Source organism: Epinephelus lanceolatus, chromosome 21, assembly GCF_041903045.1.
Source record: "Epinephelus lanceolatus isolate andai-2023 chromosome 21, ASM4190304v1, whole genome shotgun sequence".
Classification (NCBI taxonomy): Eukaryota; Metazoa; Chordata; class Actinopteri; order Perciformes; family Serranidae; genus Epinephelus; species Epinephelus lanceolatus.
Genome location: NC_135754.1, coordinates 5,696,331 through 5,709,760, shown reverse-complemented (window position 1 = coordinate 5,709,760; position 13,430 = coordinate 5,696,331). Strand labels below are relative to the sequence as shown.

General features: G+C 41.8%; 21 non-coding genes across 21 annotated transcripts; all 21 read right to left on the bottom strand.

The window, feature by feature from the left end:
- Positions 1 to 154: 154 nt before the first annotated feature.
- On the bottom strand, positions 155 to 227 carry trnaf-gaa (transfer RNA phenylalanine (anticodon GAA)). The gene has a single exon. It is a non-coding gene; the product is annotated as a tRNA-Phe (tRNA).
- A 365-nt stretch (positions 228 to 592) lies between these two features.
- Positions 593 to 665, bottom strand: trnak-uuu (transfer RNA lysine (anticodon UUU)). The gene has a single exon. It is a non-coding gene; the product is annotated as a tRNA-Lys (tRNA).
- A 575-nt stretch (positions 666 to 1,240) lies between these two features.
- On the bottom strand, positions 1,241 to 1,313 carry trnaf-gaa (transfer RNA phenylalanine (anticodon GAA)). Its single transcript has one exon. It is a non-coding gene; the product is annotated as a tRNA-Phe (tRNA).
- Positions 1,314 to 1,678: 365 nt separating this feature from the next.
- trnak-uuu (transfer RNA lysine (anticodon UUU)) lies at positions 1,679 to 1,751 on the bottom strand. The gene has a single exon. It is a non-coding gene; the product is annotated as a tRNA-Lys (tRNA).
- A 1,025-nt stretch (positions 1,752 to 2,776) lies between these two features.
- trnak-uuu (transfer RNA lysine (anticodon UUU)) lies at positions 2,777 to 2,849 on the bottom strand. Its single transcript has one exon. It is a non-coding gene; the product is annotated as a tRNA-Lys (tRNA).
- Positions 2,850 to 3,424: 575 nt separating this feature from the next.
- Positions 3,425 to 3,497, bottom strand: trnaf-gaa (transfer RNA phenylalanine (anticodon GAA)). The gene has a single exon. It is a non-coding gene; the product is annotated as a tRNA-Phe (tRNA).
- A 365-nt stretch (positions 3,498 to 3,862) lies between these two features.
- Positions 3,863 to 3,935, bottom strand: trnak-uuu (transfer RNA lysine (anticodon UUU)). The gene has a single exon. It is a non-coding gene; the product is annotated as a tRNA-Lys (tRNA).
- Positions 3,936 to 4,522: 587 nt separating this feature from the next.
- Positions 4,523 to 4,595, bottom strand: trnaf-gaa (transfer RNA phenylalanine (anticodon GAA)). Its single transcript has one exon. It is a non-coding gene; the product is annotated as a tRNA-Phe (tRNA).
- Positions 4,596 to 4,960: 365 nt separating this feature from the next.
- On the bottom strand, positions 4,961 to 5,033 carry trnak-uuu (transfer RNA lysine (anticodon UUU)). The gene has a single exon. It is a non-coding gene; the product is annotated as a tRNA-Lys (tRNA).
- A 575-nt stretch (positions 5,034 to 5,608) lies between these two features.
- Positions 5,609 to 5,681, bottom strand: trnaf-gaa (transfer RNA phenylalanine (anticodon GAA)). Its single transcript has one exon. It is a non-coding gene; the product is annotated as a tRNA-Phe (tRNA).
- A 365-nt stretch (positions 5,682 to 6,046) lies between these two features.
- trnak-uuu (transfer RNA lysine (anticodon UUU)) lies at positions 6,047 to 6,119 on the bottom strand. The gene has a single exon. It is a non-coding gene; the product is annotated as a tRNA-Lys (tRNA).
- Positions 6,120 to 6,694: 575 nt separating this feature from the next.
- On the bottom strand, positions 6,695 to 6,767 carry trnaf-gaa (transfer RNA phenylalanine (anticodon GAA)). Its single transcript has one exon. It is a non-coding gene; the product is annotated as a tRNA-Phe (tRNA).
- A 365-nt stretch (positions 6,768 to 7,132) lies between these two features.
- Positions 7,133 to 7,205, bottom strand: trnak-uuu (transfer RNA lysine (anticodon UUU)). The gene has a single exon. It is a non-coding gene; the product is annotated as a tRNA-Lys (tRNA).
- Positions 7,206 to 8,230: 1,025 nt separating this feature from the next.
- On the bottom strand, positions 8,231 to 8,303 carry trnak-uuu (transfer RNA lysine (anticodon UUU)). Its single transcript has one exon. It is a non-coding gene; the product is annotated as a tRNA-Lys (tRNA).
- Positions 8,304 to 8,878: 575 nt separating this feature from the next.
- trnaf-gaa (transfer RNA phenylalanine (anticodon GAA)) lies at positions 8,879 to 8,951 on the bottom strand. The gene has a single exon. It is a non-coding gene; the product is annotated as a tRNA-Phe (tRNA).
- A 365-nt stretch (positions 8,952 to 9,316) lies between these two features.
- trnak-uuu (transfer RNA lysine (anticodon UUU)) lies at positions 9,317 to 9,389 on the bottom strand. Its single transcript has one exon. It is a non-coding gene; the product is annotated as a tRNA-Lys (tRNA).
- Positions 9,390 to 10,414: 1,025 nt separating this feature from the next.
- Positions 10,415 to 10,487, bottom strand: trnak-uuu (transfer RNA lysine (anticodon UUU)). Its single transcript has one exon. It is a non-coding gene; the product is annotated as a tRNA-Lys (tRNA).
- A 587-nt stretch (positions 10,488 to 11,074) lies between these two features.
- Positions 11,075 to 11,147, bottom strand: trnaf-gaa (transfer RNA phenylalanine (anticodon GAA)). The gene has a single exon. It is a non-coding gene; the product is annotated as a tRNA-Phe (tRNA).
- Positions 11,148 to 11,512: 365 nt separating this feature from the next.
- trnak-uuu (transfer RNA lysine (anticodon UUU)) lies at positions 11,513 to 11,585 on the bottom strand. The gene has a single exon. It is a non-coding gene; the product is annotated as a tRNA-Lys (tRNA).
- A 575-nt stretch (positions 11,586 to 12,160) lies between these two features.
- On the bottom strand, positions 12,161 to 12,233 carry trnaf-gaa (transfer RNA phenylalanine (anticodon GAA)). Its single transcript has one exon. It is a non-coding gene; the product is annotated as a tRNA-Phe (tRNA).
- A 365-nt stretch (positions 12,234 to 12,598) lies between these two features.
- Positions 12,599 to 12,671, bottom strand: trnak-uuu (transfer RNA lysine (anticodon UUU)). Its single transcript has one exon. It is a non-coding gene; the product is annotated as a tRNA-Lys (tRNA).
- Positions 12,672 to 13,430: the final 759 nt, after the last annotated feature.

Genomic DNA, 13,430 nt, shown 5'->3' with positions numbered 1-13,430 from the left:
GTACACAGTCTTGGATATGCTCTTTGCTATGACTTTCAATTGTGCCACTTCAAAGGAGCAGCAGAGGGAATGCATCCCAATGCAAGTTCACACAGGAATATGGCACATTAATGTACATGTGTGGTTTCTGTAAATAGACAACGCTTGACTCTCTTGCAGAAACTCAGGATTGAACTGGGGACCTTTAGATCTTCAGTCTAACGCTCTCCCAGCTGAGCTATTTCGGCCCTCAGTGGGCACAGTGAGTGGTGTTGCAATGCATTTTATCTGCCAGCTAGGTACTACCGTCAAAATTTGCAAGTGTTCCAGCAAGTCACCAATAAACTCTGAATGGTTGGAAGAAATGAAAGGTGCCATAACAGTGCAAAACCATCCATTCCATTCCTCAGGCATCTGATGGTTGCAAAGAGGCTTTTTCACACTCAATTGTCATGGACATTGCAAGGAAAGCTTTGCAAATTTTCTTAGATGCACAAATGGAAAGAGCTGTTCTGCTACTGGTCAAGTGTTGGGTTTGAAGTCAACAGCATTATCGCAAGGTGTCTTCCACTGAGAGAAACACTTGTGGGGAGTGTTGAAAGTGTCAACAGAACGCCTGAACAGGGACTTGAACCCTGGACCCTCAGATTAAAAGTCTGATGCTCTACCGTCTGAGCTATCCAGGCTCTGACAGGTGCATCTTTTCTTACAAAAAAACCCCAAAAAACATCTGTATATTCAGATTGTCAGATTTTGAACATTGCGTAAGACATGTCTTACTAGGGAACACATCTGAAGAGCAGAGGCAGGATTTTATATTGACTTTGAAGAACCATATGTGTTGGTTATATTACTTTCACACTTGAAAGAGTTGGATAAAAATGCCATCTTGACCAGTTTGAGTACAACGCTAACTATACCTTTAAAAAACTTTGAATACTCAGCAATTTTTCGTGAACCTCTGTCAGATATAAAGCCAATGAATAGGCACAATCATTTCTACAATCAACTTGTGTCAGGGTGGTTCTGAGTTTTGCAGACTGCAGCTGCTCCATATTGTTGAAATAAAGGGTGATGTACAAGCCTTGCACACCAGGGGAAGAGTTGTCAAGTTTTCATGTACACAGTCTTGGATATGCTCTTTGCTATGACTTTCAATTGTGCCACTTCAAAGGAGCAGCAGAGGGAATGCATCCCAATGCAAGTTTACACATGAATATTGCATGTGTAGTGTCTGTAAATAGACAATGCTTGCCTCTCTTGCCAAAACCCAGGATTGAAGTGGGGACCTTTAGATCTTCAGTCTAACGCGCTCCCAGCTGAGCTATTTCGGCCCTCAGTGTGCACAGTGAGTGCTGTTGCAATGCATTTTATCTGCCACCTAAGTACTGCCGTCAAAATTTGCAAGTGTTCCAGCAAGTCACCAATAAACTTTGAATGGTTGGAAGAAATGAAAGGCGCCATAACAGTGCAAAACCATGCATTCCATTCGTCAGGCATCTGATGGTTGCAAAGAGGCTTTTTCACACTCAATTGTCATGGACATTGCAAGGAAAGCTTTGCAAATGTTCTTAGATGCACAAATGGAAAGAGCTGTTCTGCTACTGGTCAAGTGTTGGGTTTGAAGTCAACAGCATTATTGCAAGGTGTCTTCCACTGAGAGAAACACTTGTGGGGAGTGTTGAAAGTGTCAACAGAACGCCTGAACAGGGACTTGAACCCTGGACCCTCAGATTAAAAGTCTGATGCTCTACCGTCTGAGCTATCCAGGCTCTGACAGGTGCATCTTTTCTTACAAAAAAACCCCAAAAAACATCGATATATTCAGATTGTCAGATTTTGAACATTGCGTAAGACATGTCTTACTAGGGAACACATCTGAAGAGCAGAGGCAGGATTTTATATTGACTTTGAAGAACCATATGTGTTGGTTATATTACTTTCACACTTGAAAGAGTTGGATAAAAATGCCATCTTGACCAGTTTAAGTGCAACGCTAACTATACCTTTAAAAAACTTTGAATACTCAGCAATTTTTCGTGAACCTCTGTCAGATATGAAACCAATGAATAGGCACAATCATTTCTACAATCAACTTGTGTCAGGGTGGTTCTGAGTTTTGCAGACCGCAGCTGCTCCATATTGTTGAAATAAAGGGTGATGTACAAGCCTTGCACACCAGGGGAAGAGTTGTCAAGTTTTCATGTACACAGTCTTGGATATGCTCTTTGCTATGACTTTCAATTGTGCCACTTCAAAGGAGCAGCAGAGGGAATGCATCCCAATGCAAGTTCACACAGGAATATGGCACATTAATGTACATGTGTGGTTTCTGTAAATAGACAACGCTTGACTCTCTTGCAGAAACTCAGGATTGAAGTGGGGATCTTTAGATCTTCAGTCTAACGTTCTCCCAGCTGAGCTATTTCGGCCCTCAGTGGGCACAGTGAGTGCTGTTGCAATGCATTTTATCTGCCAGCTAGGTACTACCGTCAAAATTTGCAAGTGTTCCAGCAAGTCACCAATAAACTTTGAATGGTTGGAAGAAATGAAAGGCGCCATAACAGTGCAAAACCATCCATTCCACTCGTCAGGCATCTGATGATTGCAAAGAGGCTTTTTCACACTCAATTGTCATGGACATTGCAAGGAAAGCTTTGCAAATTTTCTTAGATGCACAAATGGAAAGAGCTGTTCTGCCACTGGTCAAGTGTTGGGTTTGAAGTCAACAGCATTATTGCAAGGTGTCTTCCACTGAGAGAAACACTTGTGGGGAGTGTTGAAAGTGTCAACAGAACGCCTGAACAGGGACTTGAACCCTGGACCCTCAGATTAAAAGTCTGATGCTCTACCGTCTGAGCTATCCAGGCTCTGACAGGTGCATCTTTTCTTACAAAAAAACCCCAAAAAACATCTGTATATTCAGATTGTCAGATTTTGAACATTGCGTAAGACATGTCTTACTAGGGAACACATCTGAAGAGCAGAGGCAGGATTTTATATTGACTTTGAAGAACCATATGTGTTGGTTATATTACTTTCACACTTGAAAGAGTTGGATAAAAATGCCATCTTGACCAGTTTAAGTGCAACGCTAACTATACCTTTAAAAAACTTTGAATACTCAGCAATTTTTCGTGAACCTCTGTCAGATATGAAACCAATGAATAGGCACAATCATTTCTACAATCAACTTGTGTCAGGGTGGTTCTGAGTTTTGCAGACTGCAGCTGCTCCATATTGTTGAAATAAAGGGTGATGTACAAGCCTTGCACACCAGGGGAAGAGTTGTCAAGTTTTCATGTACACAGTCTTGGATATGCTCTTTGCTATGACTTTCAATTGTGCCACTTCAAAGGAGCAGCAGAGGGAATGCATCCCAATGCAAGTTTACACATGAATATTGCATGTGTAGTTTCTGTAAATAGACAATGCTTGCCTCTCTTGCCAAAACCCAGGATTGAAGTGGGGACTTTTAGATCTTCAGTCTAACGCTCTCCCAGCTGAGCTATTTCGGCCCTCAGTGTGCACAGTGAGTGCTGTTGCAATGCATTTTATCTGCCAGCTAGGTACTACCGTCAAAATTTGCAAGTGTTCCAGCAAGTCACCAATAAACTTTGAATGGTTGGAAGAAATGAAAGGCGCCATAACAGTGCAAAACCATCCATTCCATTTGTCAGGCATCTGATGATTGCAAAGAGGCTTTTTCACACTCAATTGTCATGGACATTGCAAGGAAAGCTTTGCAAATGTTCTTAGATGCACAAATGGAAAGAGCTGTTCTGCTACTGGTCAAGTGTTGGGTTTGAAGTCAACAGCATTATTGCAAGGTGTCTTCCACTGAGAGAAACACTTGTGGGGAGTGTTGAAAGTGTCAACAGAATGCCTGAACAGGGACTTGAACCCTGGACCCTCAGTTTAAAAGTCTGATGCTCTACCGTCTGAGCTATCCAGGCTCTGACAGGTGCATCTTTTCTTACAAAAAAACCCCAAAAAACATCTGTATATTCAGATTGTCAGATTTTGAACATTGCGTAAGACATGTCTTACTAGGGAACACATCTGAAGAGCAGAGGCAGGATTTTATATTGACTTTGAAGAACCATATGTGTTGGTTATATTACTTTCACACTTGAAAGAGTTGGATAAAAATGCCATCTTGACCAGTTTGAGTGCAACGCTAACTATACCTTTAAAAAACTTTGAATACTCAGCAATTTTTCGTGAACCTCTGTCAGATATGAAACCAATGAATAGGCACAATCATTTCTACAATCAACTTGTGTCAGGGTGGTTCTGAGTTTTGCAGACTGCAGCTGCTCCATATTGTTGAAATAAAGGGTGATGTACAAGCCTTGCACACCAGGGGAAGAGTTGTCAAGTTTTCATGTACACAGTCTTGGATATGCTCTTTGCTATGACTTTCAATTGTGCCACTTCAAAGGAGCAGCAGAGGGAATGCATCCCAATGCAAGTTCACACAGGAATATGGCACATTAATGTACATGTGTGGTTTCTGTAAATAGACAACGCTTGACTCTCTTGCAGAAACTCAGGATTGAACTGGGGACCTTTAGATCTTCAGTCTAACGCTCTCCCAGCTGAGCTATTTCGGCCCTCAGTGGGCACAGTGAGTGGTGTTGCAATGCATTTTATCTGCCAGCTAGGTACTACCGTCAAAATTTGCAAGTGTTCCAGCAAGTCACCAATAAACTCTGAATGGTTGGAAGAAATGAAAGGTGCCATAACAGTGCAAAACCATCCATTCCATTCCTCAGGCATCTGATGGTTGCAAAGAGGCTTTTTCACACTCAATTGTCATGGACATTGCAAGGAAAGCTTTGCAAATTTTCTTAGATGCACAAATGGAAAGAGCTGTTCTGCTACTGGTCAAGTGTTGGGTTTGAAGTCAACAGCATTATCGCAAGGTGTCTTCCACTGAGAGAAACACTTGTGGGGAGTGTTGAAAGTGTCAACAGAACGCCTGAACAGGGACTTGAACCCTGGACCCTCAGATTAAAAGTCTGATGCTCTACCGTCTGAGCTATCCAGGCTCTGACAGGTGCATCTTTTCTTACAAAAAAACCCCAAAAAACATCTGTATATTCAGATTGTCAGATTTTGAACATTGCGTAAGACATGTCTTACTAGGGAACACATCTGAAGAGCAGAGGCAGGATTTTATATTGACTTTGAAGAACCATATGTGTTGGTTGTATTACTTTCACACTTGAAAGAGTTGGATAAAAATGCCATCTTGACCAGTTTGACTGCAACGCTAACTATACCTTTAAAAAACTTTGAATACTCAGCAATTTTTCGTGAACCTCTGTCAGATATGAAACCAATGAATAGGCACAATCATTTCTACAATCAACTTGTGTCAGGGTGGTTCTGAGTTTTGCAGACCGCAGCTGCTCCATATTGTTGAAATAAAGGGTGATGTACAAGCCTTGCACACCAGGGGAAGAGTTGTCAAGTTTTCATGTACACAGTCTTGGATATGCTCTTTGCTATGACTTTCAGTTGTGCCACTTCAAAGGAGCAACAGAGGGAATGCATCCCAATGCAAGTTTACACATGAATATTGCATGTGTAGTTTCTGTAAATAGAGAATGCTTGCCTCTCTTGCCAAAACCCAGGATTGAAGTGGGGACCTTTAGATCTTCAGTCTAACGCTCTCCCAGCTGAGCGATTTCGGCCCTCAGTGTGCACAGTGAGTGCTGTTGCAATGCATTTTATCTGCCAGCTAGGTACTACCGTCAAAATTTGCAAGTGTTCCAGCAAGTCACCAATAAACTTTGAATGGTTGGAAGAAATGAAAGGCACCATAACAGTGCAAAACCATGCATTCCATTCGTCAGGCATCTGATGATTGCAAAGAGGCTTTTTCACAGTCAATTGTCATGGACATTGCAAAGGAAGCTTTGCAAATTTTCTTAGATGCACAAATGGAAAGAGCTGTTCTGCTACTGGTCAAGTGTTGGGTTTGAAGTCAACAGCATTATTGCAAGGTGTCTTCCATTGAGAGAAACACTTGTGGGGAGCGTTGAAAGTGTCAACAGAACGCCTGAACAGGGACTTGAACCTTGGACCCTCAGATTAAAAGTCTGATACTCTACCGTCTGAGCTACCCAGGCTCTGAAAGGTGCATCTTTTCTTACAAAAAAACCCCAAAAAACATCTGTATATTCAGATTGTCAGATTTTGAACATTGCGTAAGACATGTCTTACTAGGGAACACATCTGAAGAGCAGAGGCAGGATTTTATATTGACTTTGAAGAACCATATGTGTTGGTTGTATTACTTTCACACTTGAAAGAGTTGGATAAAAATGCCATCTTGACCAGTTTGACTGCAACGCTAACTATACCTTTAAAAAACTTTGAATACTCAGCAATTTTTCGTGAACCTCTGTCAGATATGAAACCAATGAATAGGCACAATCATTTCTACAATCAACTTGTGTCAGGGTGGTTCTGAGTTTTGCAGACCGCAGCTGCTCCATATTGTTGAAATAAAGGGTGATGTACAAGCCTTGCACACCAGGGGAAGAGTTGTCAAGTTTTCATGTACACAGTCTTGGATATGCTCTTTGCTATGACTTTCAATTGTGCCACTTCAAAGGAGCAGCAGAGGGAATGCATCCCAATGCAAGTTTACACATGAATATTGCATGTGTAGTTTCTGTAAATAGACAATGCTTGCCTCTCTTGCCAAAACCCAGGAGTGAAGTGGGGACCTTTAGATCTTCAGTCTAACGCTCTCCCAGCTGAGCTATTTCGGCCCTCAGTGGGCACAGTGAGTGCTGTTGCAATGCATTTTATCTGCCAGCTAGGTACTACCGTCAAAATTTGCAAGTGTTCCAGCAAGTCACCAATAAACTTTGAATGGTTGGAAGAAATGAAAGGCGCCATAACAGTGCAAAACCATCCATTCCACTCGTCAGGCATCTGATGATTGCAAAGAGGCTTTTTCACACTCAATTGTCATGGACATTGCAAGGAAAGCTTTGCAAATGTTCTTAGATGCACAAATGGAAAGAGCTGTTCTGCCACTGGTCAAGTGTTGGGTTTGAAGTCAACAGCATTATTGCAAGGTGTCTTCCACTGAGAGAAACACTTGTGGGGAGTGTTGAAAGTGTCAACAGAACGCCTGAACAGGGACTTGAACCCTGGACCCTCAGATTAAAAGTCTGATGCTCTACCGTCTGAGCTATCCAGGCTCTGACAGATGCATCTTTTCTTACAAAAAAACCCCAAAAAACATCTGTATATTCAGATTGTCAGATTTTGAACATTGCGTAAGACATGTCTTACTAGGGAACACATCTGAAGAGCAGAGGCAGGATTTTATATTGACTTTGAAGAACCATATGTGTTGGTTATATTACTTTCACACTTGAAAGAGTTGGATAAAAATGCCATCTTGACCAGTTTAAGTGCAACGCTAGCTATACCTTTAAAAAACTTTGAATACTCAGCAATTTTTCGTGAACCTCTGTCAGATATGAAACCAATGAATAGGCACAATCATTTCTACAATCAACTTGTGTCAGGGTGGTTCTGAGTTTTGCAGACCGCAGCTGCTCCATATTGTTGAAATAAAGGGTGATGTACAAGCCTTGCACACCAGGGGAAGAGTTGTCAAGTTTTCATGTACACAGTCTTGGATATGCTCTTTGCTATGACTTTCAATTGTGCCACTTCAAAGGAGCAGCAGAGGGAATGCATCCCAATGCAAGTTCACACAGGAATATGGCACATTAATGTACATGTGTGGTTTCTGTAAATAGACAACGCTTGACTCTCTTGCAGAAACTCAGGATTGAAGTGGGGATCTTTAGATCTTCAGTCTAACGTTCTCCCAGCTGAGCTATTTCGGCCCTCAGTGGGCACAGTGAGTGCTGTTGCAATGCATTTTATCTGCCAGCTAGGTACTACCGTCAAAATTTGCAAGTGTTCCAGCAAGTCACCAATAAACTTTGAATGGTTGGAAGAAATGAAAGGCGCCATAACAGTGCAAAACCATCCATTCCACTCGTCAGGCATCTGATGATTGCAAAGAGGCTTTTTCACACTCAATTGTCATGGACATTGCAAGGAAAGCTTTGCAAATTTTCTTAGATGCACAAATGGAAAGAGCTGTTCTGCCACTGGTCAAGTGTTGGGTTTGAAGTCAACAGCATTATTGCAAGGTGTCTTCCACTGAGAGAAACACTTGTGGGGAGTGTTGAAAGTGTCAACAGAACGCCTGAACAGGGACTTGAACCCTGGACCCTCAGATTAAAAGTCTGATGCTCTACCGTCTGAGCTATCCAGGCTCTGACAGGTGCATCTTTTCTTACAAAAAAACCCCAAAAAACATCTGTATATTCAGATTGTCAGATTTTGAACATTGCGTAAGACATGTCTTACTAGGGAACACATCTGAAGAGCAGAGGCAGGATTTTATATTGACTTTGAAGAACCATATGTGTTGGTTATATTACTTTCACACTTGAAAGAGTTGGATAAAAATGCCATCTTGACCAGTTTAAGTGCAACGCTAACTATACCTTTAAAAAACTTTGAATACTCAGCAATTTTTCGTGAACCTCTGTCAGATATGAAACCAATGAATAGGCACAATCATTTCTACAATCAACTTGTGTCAGGGTGGTTCTGAGTTTTGCAGACTGCAGCTGCTCCATATTGTTGAAATAAAGGGTGATGTACAAGCCTTGCACACCAGGGGAAGAGTTGTCAAGTTTTCATGTACACAGTCTTGGATATGCTCTTTGCTATGACTTTCAATTGTGCCACTTCAAAGGAGCAGCAGAGGGAATGCATCCCAATGCAAGTTTACACATGAATATTGCATGTGTAGTTTCTGTAAATAGACAATGCTTGCCTCTCTTGCAGAAACCCAGGATTGAAGTGGGGACCTTTAGATCTTCAGTCTAACGCTCTCCCAGCTGAGCTATTTCGGCCCTCAATGTGCACAGTGAGTGCTGTTGCAATGCATTTTATCTGCCAGCTAGGTACTACCGTCAAAATTTGCAAGTGTTCCAGCAAGTCACCAATAAACTTTGAATGGTTGGAAGAAATGAAAGGCGCCATAACAGTGCAAAACCATCCATTCCACTCGTCAGGCATCTGATGATTGCAAAGAGGCTTTTTCACACTCAATTGTCATGGACATTGCAAGGAAAGCTTTGCAAATTTTCTTAGATGCACAAATGGAAAGAGCTGTTCTGCCACTGGTCAAGTGTTGGGTTTGAAGTCAACAGCATTATTGCAAGGTGTCTTCCACTGAGAGAAACACTTGTGGGGAGTGTTTAAAGTGTCAACAGAACGCCTGAACAGGGACTTGAACCCTGGACCCTCAGATTAAAAGTCTGATGCTCTACCGTCTGAGCTATCCAGGCTCTGACAGGTGCATCTTTTCTTACAAAAAAACCCCAAAAAACATCTGTATATTCAGATTGTCAGATTTTGAACATTGCGTAAGACATGTCTTACTAGGGAACACATCTGAAGAGCAGAGGCAGGATTTTATATTGACTTTGAAGAACCATATGTGTTGGTTATATTACTTTCACACTTGAAAGAGTTGGATAAAAATGCCATCTTGACCAGTTTAAGTGCAACGCTAACTATACCTTTAAAAAACTTTGAATACTCAGCAATTTTTCGTGAACCTCTGTCAGATATGAAACCAATGAATAGGCACAATCATTTCTACAATCAACTTGTGTCAGGGTGGTTCTGAGTTTTGCAGACCGCAGCTGCTCCATATTGTTGAAATAAAGGGTGATGTACAAGCCTTGCACACCAGGGGAAGAGTTGTCAAGTTTTCATGTACACAGTCTTGGATATGCTCTTTGCTATGACTTTCAATTGTGCCACTTCAAAGGAGCAGCAGAGGGAATGCATCCCAATGCAAGTTCACACAGGAATATGGCACATCAATGTACATGTGTGGTTTCTGTAAATAGACAATGCTTGACTCTCTTGCAGAAACTCAGGATTGAACTGGGGACCTTTGGATCTTCAGTCTAACGCTCTCCCAGGTGAGCTATTTCGGCCCTCAGTGGGCACAGTGAGTGGTGTTGCAATGCATTTTATCTGCCAGCTAGGTACTACCGTCAAAATTTGCAAGTGTTCCAGCAAGTCACCAATAAACTTTGAATGGTTGGAAGAAATGAAAGGCGCCATAACAGTGCAAAACCATCCATTCCATTTGTCAGGCATCTGATGATTGCAAAGAGGCTTTTTCACACTCAATTGTCATGGACATTGCAAGGAAAGCTTTGCAAATTTTCTTAGATGCACAAATGGAAAGAGCTGTTCTGCTACTGGTCAAGTGTTGGGTTTGAAGTCAACAGCATTATTGCAAGGTGTCTTCCACTGAGAGAAACACTTGTGGGGAGTGTTGAAAGTGTCAACAGAATGCCTGAACAGGGACTTGAACCCTGGACCCTCAGATTAAAAGTCTGATGCTCTACCGTCTGAGCTATCCAGGCTCTGACAGGTGCATCTTTTCTTACAAAAAAACCCCAAAAAACATCTGTATATTCAGATTGTCAGATTTTGAACATTGCGTAAGACATGTCTTACTAGGGAACACATCTGAAGAGCAGAGGCAGGATTTTATATTGACTTTGAAGAACCATATGTGTTGGTTATATTACTTTCACACTTGAAAGAGTTGGATAAAAATGCCATCTTGACCAGTTTGAGTGCAACGCTAACTATACCTTTAAAAAACTTTGAATACTCAGCAATTTTTCGTGAACCTCTGTCAGATATGAAACCAATGAATAGGCACAATCATTTCTACAATCAACTTGTGTCAGGGTGGTTCTGAGTTTTGCAGACTGCAGCTGCTCCATATTGTTGAAATAAAGGGTGATGTACAAGCCTTGCACACCAGGGGAAGAGTTGTCAAGTTTTCATGTACACAGTCTTGGATATGCTCTTTGCTATGACTTTCAATTGTGCCACTTCAAAGGAGCAGCAGAGGGAATGCATCCCAATGCAAGTTCACACAGGAATATGGCACATTAATGTACATGTGTGGTTTCTGTAAATAGACAACGCTTGACTCTCTTGCAGAAACTCAGGATTGAACTGGGGACCTTTAGATCTTCAGTCTAACGCTCTCCCAGCTGAGCTATTTCGGCCCTCAGTGGGCACAGTGAGTGGTGTTGCAATGCATTTTATCTGCCAGCTAGGTACTACCGTCAAAATTTGCAAGTGTTCCAGCAAGTCACCAATAAACTCTGAATGGTTGGAAGAAATGAAAGGTGCCATAACAGTGCAAAACCATCCATTCCATTCCTCAGGCATCTGATGGTTGCAAAGAGGCTTTTTCACACTCAATTGTCATGGACATTGCAAGGAAAGCTTTGCAAATTTTCTTAGATGCACAAATGGAAAGAGCTGTTCTGCTACTGGTCAAGTGTTGGGTTTGAAGTCAACAGCATTATCGCAAGGTGTCTTCCACTGAGAGAAACACTTGTGGGGAGTGTTGAAAGTGTCAACAGAACGCCTGAACAGGGACTTGAACCCTGGACCCTCAGATTAAAAGTCTGATGCTCTACCGTCTGAGCTATCCAGGCTCTGACAGGTGCATCTTTTCTTACAAAAAAACCCCAAAAAACATCTGTATATTCAGATTGTCAGATTTTGAACATTGCGTAAGACATGTCTTACTAGGGAACACATCTGAAGAGCAGAGGCAGGATTTTATATTGACTTTGAAGAACCATATGTGTTGGTTATATTACTTTCACACTTGAAAGAGTTGGATAAAAATGCCATCTTGACCAGTTTGAGTACAACGCTAACTATACCTTTAAAAAACTTTGAATACTCAGCAATTTTTCGTGAACCTCTGTCAGATATAAAGCCAATCAATAGGCACAATCATTTCTACAATCAACTTGTGTCAGGGTGGTTCTGAGTTTTGCAGACTGCAGCTGCTCCATATTGTTGAAATAAAGGGTGATGTACAAGCCTTGCACACCAGGGGAAGAGTTGTCAAGTTTTCATGTACACAGTCTTGGATATGCTCTTTGCTATGACTTTCAATTGTGCCACTTCAAAGGAGCAGCAGAGGGAATGCATCCCAATGCAAGTTTACACATGAATATTGCATGTGTAGTGTCTGTAAATAGACAATGCTTGCCTCTCTTGCCAAAACCCAGGATTGAAGTGGGGACCTTTAGATCTTCAGTCTAACGCGCTCCCAGCTGAGCTATTTCGGCCCTCAGTGTGCACAGTGAGTGCTGTTGCAATGCATTTTATCTGCCACCTAAGTACTGCCGTCAAAATTTGCAAGTGTTCCAGCAAGTCACCAATAAACTTTGAATGGTTGGAAGAAATGAAAGGCGCCATAACAGTGCAAAACCATGCATTCCATTCGTCAGGCATCTGATGGTTGCAAAGAGGCTTTTTCACACTCAATTGTCATGGACATTGCAAGGAAAGCTTTGCAAATGTTCTTAGATGCACAAATGGAAAGAGCTGTTCTGCTACTGGTCAAGTGTTGGGTTTGAAGTCAACAGCATTATTGCAAGGTGTCTTCCACTGAGAGAAACACTTGTGGGGAGTGTTGAAAGTGTCAACAGAACGCCTGAACAGGGACTTGAACCCTGGACCCTCAGATTAAAAGTCTGATGCTCTACCGTCTGAGCTATCCAGGCTCTGACAGGTGCATCTTTTCTTACAAAAAAACCCCAAAAAACATCGATATATTCAGATTGTCAGATTTTGAACATTGCGTAAGACATGTCTTACTAGGGAACACATCTGAAGAGCAGAGGCAGGATTTTATATTGACTTTGAAGAACCATATGTGTTGGTTATATTACTTTCACACTTGAAAGAGTTGGATAAAAATGCCATCTTGACCAGTTTAAGTGCAACGCTAACTATACCTTTAAAAAACTTTGAATACTCAGCAATTTTTCGTGAACCTCTGTCAGATATGAAACCAATGAATAGGCACAATCATTTCTACAATCAACTTGTGTCAGGGTGGTTCTGAGTTTTGCAGACCGCAGCTGCTCCATATTGTTGAAATAAAGGGTGATGTACAAGCCTTGCACACCAGGGGAAGAGTTGTCAAGTTTTCATGTACACAGTCTTGGATATGCTCTTTGCTATGACTTTCAATTGTGCCACTTCAAAGGAGCAGCAGAGGGAATGCATCCCAATGCAAGTTCACACAGGAATATGGCACATTAATGTACATGTGTGGTTTCTGTAAATAGACAACGCTTGACTCTCTTGCAGAAACTCAGGATTGAAGTGGGGATCTTTAGATCTTCAGTCTAACGTTCTCCCAGCTGAGCTATTTCGGCCCTCAGTGGGCACAGTGAGTGCTGTTGCAATGCATTTTATCTGCCAGCTAGGTACTACCGTCAAAATTTGCAAGTGTTCCAGCAAGTCACCAATAAACT